The sequence below is a fragment of the Podarcis raffonei genome, chromosome 8 (genome assembly GCF_027172205.1).
Source record: "Podarcis raffonei isolate rPodRaf1 chromosome 8, rPodRaf1.pri, whole genome shotgun sequence".
NCBI lineage: Eukaryota > Metazoa > Chordata > Lepidosauria > Squamata > Lacertidae > Podarcis > Podarcis raffonei.
Genome location: NC_070609.1, coordinates 20,621,170 through 20,630,371, shown reverse-complemented (window position 1 = coordinate 20,630,371; position 9,202 = coordinate 20,621,170).

The window sequence follows — 9,202 nt, the reverse complement described above, 5'->3', positions numbered from 1 at the left end:
ACCACGTTCTCTTTTGGCAACTCATGCTTTCAAGGAGCTGTATTTTGAACATGACACAGGTCGGCTTAGAAAGAGAAGCAACCTCCACATTAACAAGCTGTTTTTGAATTCAGATAAACTGAAGCTTTGCTGTAGAGTGTTTAACAATCACATATTCTCTTGACTACTTCATTTTAGCTTACTTCATAAAACCTTAAATGAATTATCTAAACATGCCAATAAATTTTCTTTGCCTTCCTTTGTTTTGGCACAGTTAACCGTTTTCCCCCCTACCAGCTTGAACCTATTTCATCCTTGCCTTCCTAGGTTCCCCAATTTCTACTATATGTTTGTGATTTCTCAGTGTAAAGGGGATTTTACCTATATTTCTGCTTAATCCTGGAGTTCCTGGGTTCCTCTAGCTGTACTAAATTTTAGAGGAGTGTGTATAAACGAAATACCTTCTTTCTAGTCATTGGCAAAAAACTTCTAAATTGGACAGAAAGGATCCAGTCTTTCTGCTAAGAAAATTGCTTAGGATATAGCCAAACCAAGTTTTACTCTCCTTAAATGTCTTGTACCACATCCTTCCTGGGAATCTTCAAGGGCCCTTCAGAACTACTACAAATTCTCATTCAACAGTGGCATATATTCCAATGAGAGGTGGTGGACTCTCCTTCCTTGGAGGTTTTTAAGCAGAGGTTGGATGGCCACCTGTGTATATTATTTAGTTGAGATTTCTGCACTGCAGGGGGTTAGACTAGATGATCCTCGGGATCCCTTCCAGCTCTACAATTCTATGATTCTAAGAGTTCCCACAGACTTTAGACCAAGGCAGGATTTACCAAAGTGGCACTCTCCATTCTTGGACTACAATTCCCATCACCTGTGGCTGTTTGCCATGCTGGCTTAGGTTGGTGGGAATTTGAACCCAGCTGACTGAAGGGGATCTCATTGGAGAGGTCTGGACTAAGACTAGCTCTCATCCTGAACAAAAGTTGTTGTTTTTAATGGAAACAAATATGCAAGTACAGGTGACTTACACGGGGGTTATGTTCCAGGCCCCCTGCGTGCATAAGTGAAATCACGTAAAGTGGGGAGCGCCCTCTAAACTCCCTGTCTGCCACTCTCTCTTCAATCCATTCCAAAATACTGTATCCAAAAATATCTACAACTAGATATTGCCGGGGCCGGCAGGAGGCTGGAGGGCGTGCGGTAAAAGGGCTGCTGCGCTACCTTGTGTGTCAGCTGATAGTTGGGGGGGCTGAGCAGCCTAAACAAAGCCCTGCTGCACCTCCGGTCTCTTTGGGTCTTCCTCCACCTTCACTGACATCTTCTTTGGGCTTCGGAGTGGGTCTCCTTGCAAACCATGAGGACTCTTATCACTCCCGCCATTTCCAGGTATGAATTGAATTAATGAATTATTTCCTGGTGTTGTGCATATACATGGTTGTGCGTGAGAAAATCACTTGTGAGTGGGGGGGGGACGCCTATCAGTGAAATCCAAACGTTCTATACAAGTAATATCCAAATTTCTCATAAAATTGCAGGGTGACTTTGCTCTTTCGAATGCTTCAATCTTCTTATCCCCCCTCACTTTCTCTCAAATGTAACTACTTATCTTTGCCACTTCTGTAGTTTTACAATATCTTAGCTAACCAGTGCTTCAGAGCAGGTGGGTTCCGTACATTGTTGGCTTGACACCAGTATTTTTGCAGTAATTAAAACATCATGTTTTAATGATGATATTCCAGTACTAATCTTATAACCAAGCATAACAAACAGTAGATCATGAGGAGCTGCCAGAAAGATCTCCACCACATACTACAATTCCTCTCTCTTTCTGTCTCTCTCTCTCTGTATATATATATAATCCATTTAATCAGGTGGGGTAAGAAACCGTTGAATGGTATTTTGTAACATTTCTCCTTAAGCTTAACAAGGAAAAAAAGGGTTTTAACTGAAATCATAAACTCTTTCAGTGGAAATAAGTGTACTGATAAATGTGTGTATTTATGTATAAATTGCATATAGATAACTCCTCATTTCTAAACAGTTAATAAAACAACAAAATATGAATGAAATAAAAGGGGCAGGGGAGGGGAGTAAGATCTTCATAAAGACTCTGATGTGGGTAACTGCATTTAAAGGGGCGTGAGCTGTGTTAGGAAGTAGCGTGTTTGTGAGCTACACAGTCCTGAATACAGGAGCAGAGTGGAAGTTTGGTTAGCTGAGAGAAGAGGAACATCTCTGCAGTTGACTGCAGCAGATCTTTTTGGAATGGCCCTGCTTCCATAAAAACATGCAAAAGCTCTGGTTGGCTTGTATTCCTAATTGCACAGTATGTCAACTTTTAGTAGAATTATTTGAGCCAATTTTCTTGACAAAACCTTGCTAACTTTATAGGGTTGTTTAGAGCATTGCCTTCACATTTTATTTTTTAGTATCCAGTGACAAGTCACTTCCTCCTTGTTAAATCTAACCTTGCGGGAGCTGATCCATCCATCAAACGTTGAATTCCACTGGTATAGCTACATTACATGGCACGCTTTCTAGTAACAACTAGTTTTTGTCAATTGAGATGTGTTTGTAGAACAAGTTTCAGCTGCTGAAGAACTTGCAGAGAACATCGTAACTCCTGGTGTCCAGCTGGTCAAAGGTGCTGTCAGTTTTCAAGAGGAAGAGATCACAGAGCAAAGGCGTGTGTGTACTGGAAATCGAAAGGTAAAAAATTAAATAAAAAGCCACCATAAAGGCTTCGTACTGAATTGGAACGTGGGTTTAAATGGGGAGAATTGCTGTACATATAAAAGGTACCATTTTCCTTGGACTGAACCTTTTTGACTGAGGGTTTTATCCACACTTTTGCAGGCTCCCTGTGCCTAGAAACCATGAGTCCAAGCGGTTTTCTGTTTGTCCCACCACTTTCCCAAGGGAAGCCTACTCTCTAGTGCTAAATCGGAGCAAACATCAAATCAGTTCTAAAGAATGAGTATTCCTGGAGGGAAGTGGTGAGACAAGTGGATGAGCTCTGGGGACAAATATACTGTCAACAGAACCAGGGCAGATTTAACTTTGACTGGACTTTGAAGGAATCCATTTGGGAATGTTAGCCTAGTTCTGGCTAGATGGCAAACTTCTCTTCCTTGTAGTCTTTTCATAACTCAAGGCTGGCATGCAAAATAAGAGAGTATGAAGTTACTTTGTACAATCAGTCCTTTGGTCCATTTAGCCCAGTACTGTCTATTCCCTGGTTGATGTGCAGAAAGCCTCCTGGAACAACAAGGGGTTATACTTCCACTGCCCCAGGGTCATGTGTTCTGGATAGAGATAGCTTTTTTTACTGGATGTGGAAGCATTTAATGAATGCATATCATACACTTTGCCCAGCTGTCAAGAACTACACTGAGGCCTTCTGGATTCTAATGTTTTGAAAGACCAATGGGATACTTTTTGTTTGTGTAATAGTTTTTATTAACTTTCAATACAATAAAAGCTACATTATCACATTACCAAATTACAATCCAATTAGAAAGAAGAAGAGAAAAACCAATTATTCAGACACCAAATTAATCAATACTTTTTGCTAAATATATGCTAGCTGACAAGTATTCTCAATGACTTGCCTCTGTTGAACCTACTGCTAAGTGAAATCCACCCTCTAGCTAGCAGAACTAATCTTAAGTCATGATGCGGCCTGGAAAAAATTGCCCAATTTGTGCCACAAACTACTGGTGTCTTTGCGGTAGAGCACTTGTTTTCCACGAAGAAGTTCTCTAATCCCTTTCATCTGGAGGTCACAGGAGTAGTTGCTGGAAACCGCAGGAAGGGAGAGTGTTCTTGTGCTCAGGTCCTTGTGGGCTTCCCACAGACATCTGGTTGGCCACTATGAGAACAGGACACTGGACTAGATGTGCCAGTGGCTCTTCTTGTGTTCTTGTCCCTAGCCAAAAGGATCTGTGAGACTGAAAAGTGCACTCACGCATGCACACACCTGTGACTCAGCCAATCAGTTTAGACCTATAGTGGGAAAAGTTTGCCCTCCCTTCCCAGACACTCTTGGGATTACATCTCCCATCAGCCCAGCAAACTTAGCCAGGAGTCAGGGATGATGGGAGTTGTAGTCCACCAACAGCTGAGAGCCAAAGGTTCCCTGTAAACTACTGAGCGTGCTAGCTCAGTGGTCGTAACATTGTAGAAGGTGACTTCATGTGCTCTTCATATGTTCAAGCATCAGCCTGGAATTTATGAGCATTTTATGGTTAATGGTTAAAGTAAATAATCATTATTGCTTCCTGTTTCTCCATTAGGTATATTTCCCCCAAATATTTGACATCTGGAAGAGCTACATTTTACAGCAGGGCTGTTCTGTTAGTACCGTTAAAACTCTGACTGCAATTTAAAGAGTTTGGCTCATGCAGTGTGCTTGCAGTATTCTGGTGGAATTTTTTTATTTCTTCAGTAAGTTTCAAAAGCAGTTTGCCACAAGGCATGGAAAGCTGCTGTTTGAGGGAAATTGGAACCTTTTCAGCTTAGGCCACTGGCTTTACTGCTCATTGGATTCTGGCCAAAGTAATCCACTCTTAGCTCTTATTAGTAGTTACAGTGTTGTGGAAAATAAAAAACGGGCTAGTAATATTTTTTGCATGTGAGGTGCCCTGTGTTCAGGACTTAGATTATTAAAAAAAGAAATTAAGGACAAAGACCTCAACATACCAGCAAATGCTGGTGCATCTGCATTTAATTCCAGGTCCTGTCATTGATTTGAAGGTGCACCTAAGGTTTCCCCCCCCCCATGCAAAAGTAAGTACCTTCTCAGATTTCCCTTCCATTTAATCTAAACCAGCGTCCTAGAACGTCTGTCCTCCTGAGCCTCTAAGGTAAGAGCTGTTCTCCCTCCCTTAATAATAATATACTTATCCTGCCATCTGTATTACTGGAAGGGGGGAGAGAAGGGGTGAATGCAAAATCCCTATTTTTGTACTCTCCACAAAGACAGCTCAAGCCCACATATGAAGATGGTACAGGCAGCTTACATTATTAATGAAATTTATATATTCATCGCTAAGTATTAAGAACATAAAATTCAGCAAGCAGCTTAAGCTCTAAATAAAAAAAACTGCAATGAGCCGCTCAATCCTGGAAGAATAAGCACATGAGAATAGCACCAGGATAAGAAGAAATAAACAATCAGAATATAACAGGTACCCAAAGTAGGGTCCTGCAGATGTGGCTTTCAACTCTGTGCCAATTGGCTATGTTGACTGGAGCAAGATGGGAGTCCCAACAACATCTGGAGGGCACCGCAATGACTGATCCTGAACTAGTGCAGTGGACACTGGTTCAAGCGTACTTCAGATTCCCACATTCAGTAGCAAGTTTTCACTTAGCATGAATGAATCGTTCCTTTAAAGAGGCTCATGCCCTTCTCCCTGGAAGTATTTCAACTCAAGCAACCTGTAAAGCAGGGATAAGGAACATGTGGCCCTCCAGATATTGCTGAAATGCCCATCAGCCCCAGCCAGTGTAACCCAATGGTCAAGGATGATGGGAGTTGTAGTCCAGCAACAGCTGGAAGGCCACAGGTTTCCCATACATGCTGTAAATAGCTCTCTTCCAGTGGTTGAATGGGCAACAAAACCGCAGGTAAGTGCAAAGTGTTGCATATTCAGTTTTTAAAATCCTGAGTAGCTCTAAATATAAATGAAAGTTGCTGTGACTATCAAGAAGGAAGATCTTGAGGTTGCGATGGAGAACTCGCTTAGAACCATCCTCGTGTTTGGAAGGGGATTGGAAATAACATGACAAGTATAATGCTACTGTATAAATATATGGTGAGGCTATACTTGGAATAGAAAGCAAAACTGGCAGAGGTAACAGTAGGTGACTTGGGAGTAAGTCAAGCTAGTTCAGCAGGGATTGCTAACAGATAAATTGGCACAGAATTGCAGCCTAAGGATTCAGATCACTTTCTCTATGAGAAAAGGCAAACTTCATTTACAGCTTTTTTTGGTTGGGGGTGGGGAATGACAGGTACAATAAGAAGCTATACAATTATGAGATATAATATAAGAACTCAAGGCTCATTCAATGAAGTTGATTGGCAGTAGCCTCTGGACTGACAAAAGAAGGTATTCTTTCACATACTGCATAATTTCGTAACTTGCTACCATGAGATGTTAGTTACTTATAAAGGAAGGAAGAACGTGGAGACTTTGCCAGAGGCTGCTCTGTTGGAGCCAACAGACTTCTCTCACTTGCTCAAGGGCTGAATCTGACTCCCTAAGGCAGAAAATCAGGAGTCAGCTAACCAGTTTTCGGTGTGGCAGAAAGGTATGTAAAACCAAAGAACAAAAGGCAACAAGGGGTATGCTTGCAGGAGTGTCAACCTGGCCCTGGGGCCGTGGGTGCCATGCAGTGTGCATGGCCCTGGCACCAAAATTTGAGGGTACCCGGCCCCTTCATGGGGAATTTTGTGGGTGCTCAGGCACCCAGGGCTCCAGGACTTGGCACATATATATGCTTGTGAATGGGTTCTGAAATGGATGGATTTGGTGGCATCACAACCCATGTGCTTTAGAGCCAATCAGAAGAGCTGCTTTTGCTTATTTAAAAACATACATATGCCTTTATAATTCAGAAGATTCTCAAGGCAGCCTACAACATGACTAATGAGCCTATTCCATGCTTATTATAGACTGTTCTTTGTACTGAGCAAAAAAAACAAACAAACTGGTAGCAGGTCATATAAATAACTATTATTGAGCATTCTGCTTTATGCTGGCTGGCTGTCTATTTAAACTGGAGCAAGATGAAACTGTACAAAGCATCCATTATTTAGGGGGGGGAATAGTTGTACCAGAAGAAAGATGAATATTCTGGAGTCTGTTTCTAGTCCATCTAAATTATGAACGTTTGCTGCAGATTGAAAAACAATAATAGGCACAGCCTCATCTACAGTACTTTGTGCTTTCTGAAGGTTCTAATAAGCGATGCTCGATCAAAAGAGTTCTACTTTAAATAGTTGCATTTTCTTTTTGCCTATGGACATTTTCCCAGACGTGCCAGGTGCCTTTTGTATAACTGCTTTGTCCAATTGGGATTTAAGTGCTTCCTTAACTTTTAGTGATTGACCCAGTTTCTTAATCCACAGCATAGCTTACTGTGTCTTGTTTCATTTACCTTATGGACCAGTGCTGAACAGTGGCCAAAGAGTTCATCAGTAAAGTAAGAGCAAACCTAACACGGAAGCTTAACTAGTTGAAGGTTGTGATTTATTTATCTTTAAAGAAGCCAGAGGCTGCATTGTCTGCTATTGGTTCCTATTCCCCTACATGGTGTACCCACTTACCTCTTCCAACTAACTTTTTTAAACCTCAGCTGAGAGACTTGCTTGTGGTATCCATAGCAACTAATCTCTAATCAACTGACTCCATTACAGTGGTACCTCGAGTTACAAATGCCTCAGGTTACAAACACTTCAGGTTACAAACTCCACTAACCTGGAAGAGTTACCTCGAGTTGAGAACTTTGCCCCAGGATGAGAACGGAAATCATGTGCTGGAACAGTTTCAGGTTAAGAACAGACCTCTGGAATGAATTAACTTCGTAACTAGAGGTACCACTGTATAGGGGAAAGCAAGACCATCACATTTCTAAAATTAGTATCTATGTTCTTTTGTAATCAGATAGACATGATAGAGAGAACAAGAATTTATAGCTTTATATGATGTCTGATCAGACATGCGTGAAACACGGGCAGCTTGTATGGCTTGGAGAGAGGCTCCCCCCTCTAAAAAAAACAGTAATTGTGTTATATAGCACTTCATACTTAAGTAGAGGCTATATGGAAAACAAACCTTGTTAGACATTTCAGGTTTTCCTGAGCATCTGAAGGATCTTTGGAATTAAGTTCACTGACGCCATACTAATGTGAAAAGAAAGTGCAACATTCCATTGTTGTTTAAAATACTACTAATATTTTTTTAATGGCGAAGCATTAAAGATATTACTTGGAAAATCCCAGATTTTATACACTGAAGTTGGCCCACTATGAAGCTGGTTTAAATATTCTTTTCTTTTGGGATTCCTCCACCATTGCCACCATTTCTTATGTGGACACAAATTATGAACGTTCTGTTTTCTTCAACTTTCCTAACCTGTCTGGAAAACGGCTAGAATTTAATCAGTAAATAACTAGTAGAATTAAAGTAACAAATTAAAAGTAGTTAACTCTCTCGTTTCCTTAGAGTGGCATGTATAGTTGAATAAAGACCACAGATCAGGTTTGTTTGTATAATTGCAGCTATAATGAAAATTTCTTGCTTATGCTGTGAAACCCTGAAATTTCAGAAGTGTCAAATGAGGAAGACAGAAAGGTCCCTTTGGGGATACTATGCTGCTATGATTCCTGTGATTCTGGAATGATGACACCACCCAGACCCGGGAAGACAAAAGGGGTGAGTTAGTTACTGGGTTGACTTCTCGGTGGGTGGAAGACACCCATCCCAAATAGGCGAAGTAAGTGTTGGCAGGACCCCAAAGAACCAACGCAAAATGCATACCCGGGACAACCCTGATTCTTGGCTTTTGAGTACACATCTGATGTCAAGGGTTATAGGGTATTGGCCAAGGCTTGTCAGGGGCCCACTGCCAGCTCCCCCAAGTGAGTAATGACAAGAGCAAGGAGGAGGAGGAGCTGCCTCTGCTCACATGCACAAATTGTACAAATACAATTTACGCATCACATCATTTACCCACAACTGAAGGGTGCCTAGCATCATGGATGTGATCCTGGGAGTCCCTGGATGTGAATATTGGGGGCCCCTGCGTAGCTTAGGCTAGGATTCTCTCCCTGACTTGCTCATGTTTTATAGGCAGCGTTGTCATAATGAATTTCTACTCACCCTCAGTCTTAGGTGATGTGCTCCCAAAAGACAAATTATATGCTATTTTTCTGAAGGCGCACATCAGAAAAATGAGGTGTGCATCCTAGAACAGTTGGAGAAGGTTGTACATCATTAGCCCAGTTCAGGTGCTCTTAGTCTCCCAGTTACCGTCACATGGACCAAGTAGGTAGGTTAGTGCTCCCGGTTTCTGACAGTGCATTCCCTGCTCCCTCTTCCCCCCAATCCTGTGCTGTGGAGGGTGGTGTTACACCTAAGAGGTAGGTGGCTGGGTGAATGAAGGCCTGCTGTTCCTACTGCAATGGTAATTATGTTGG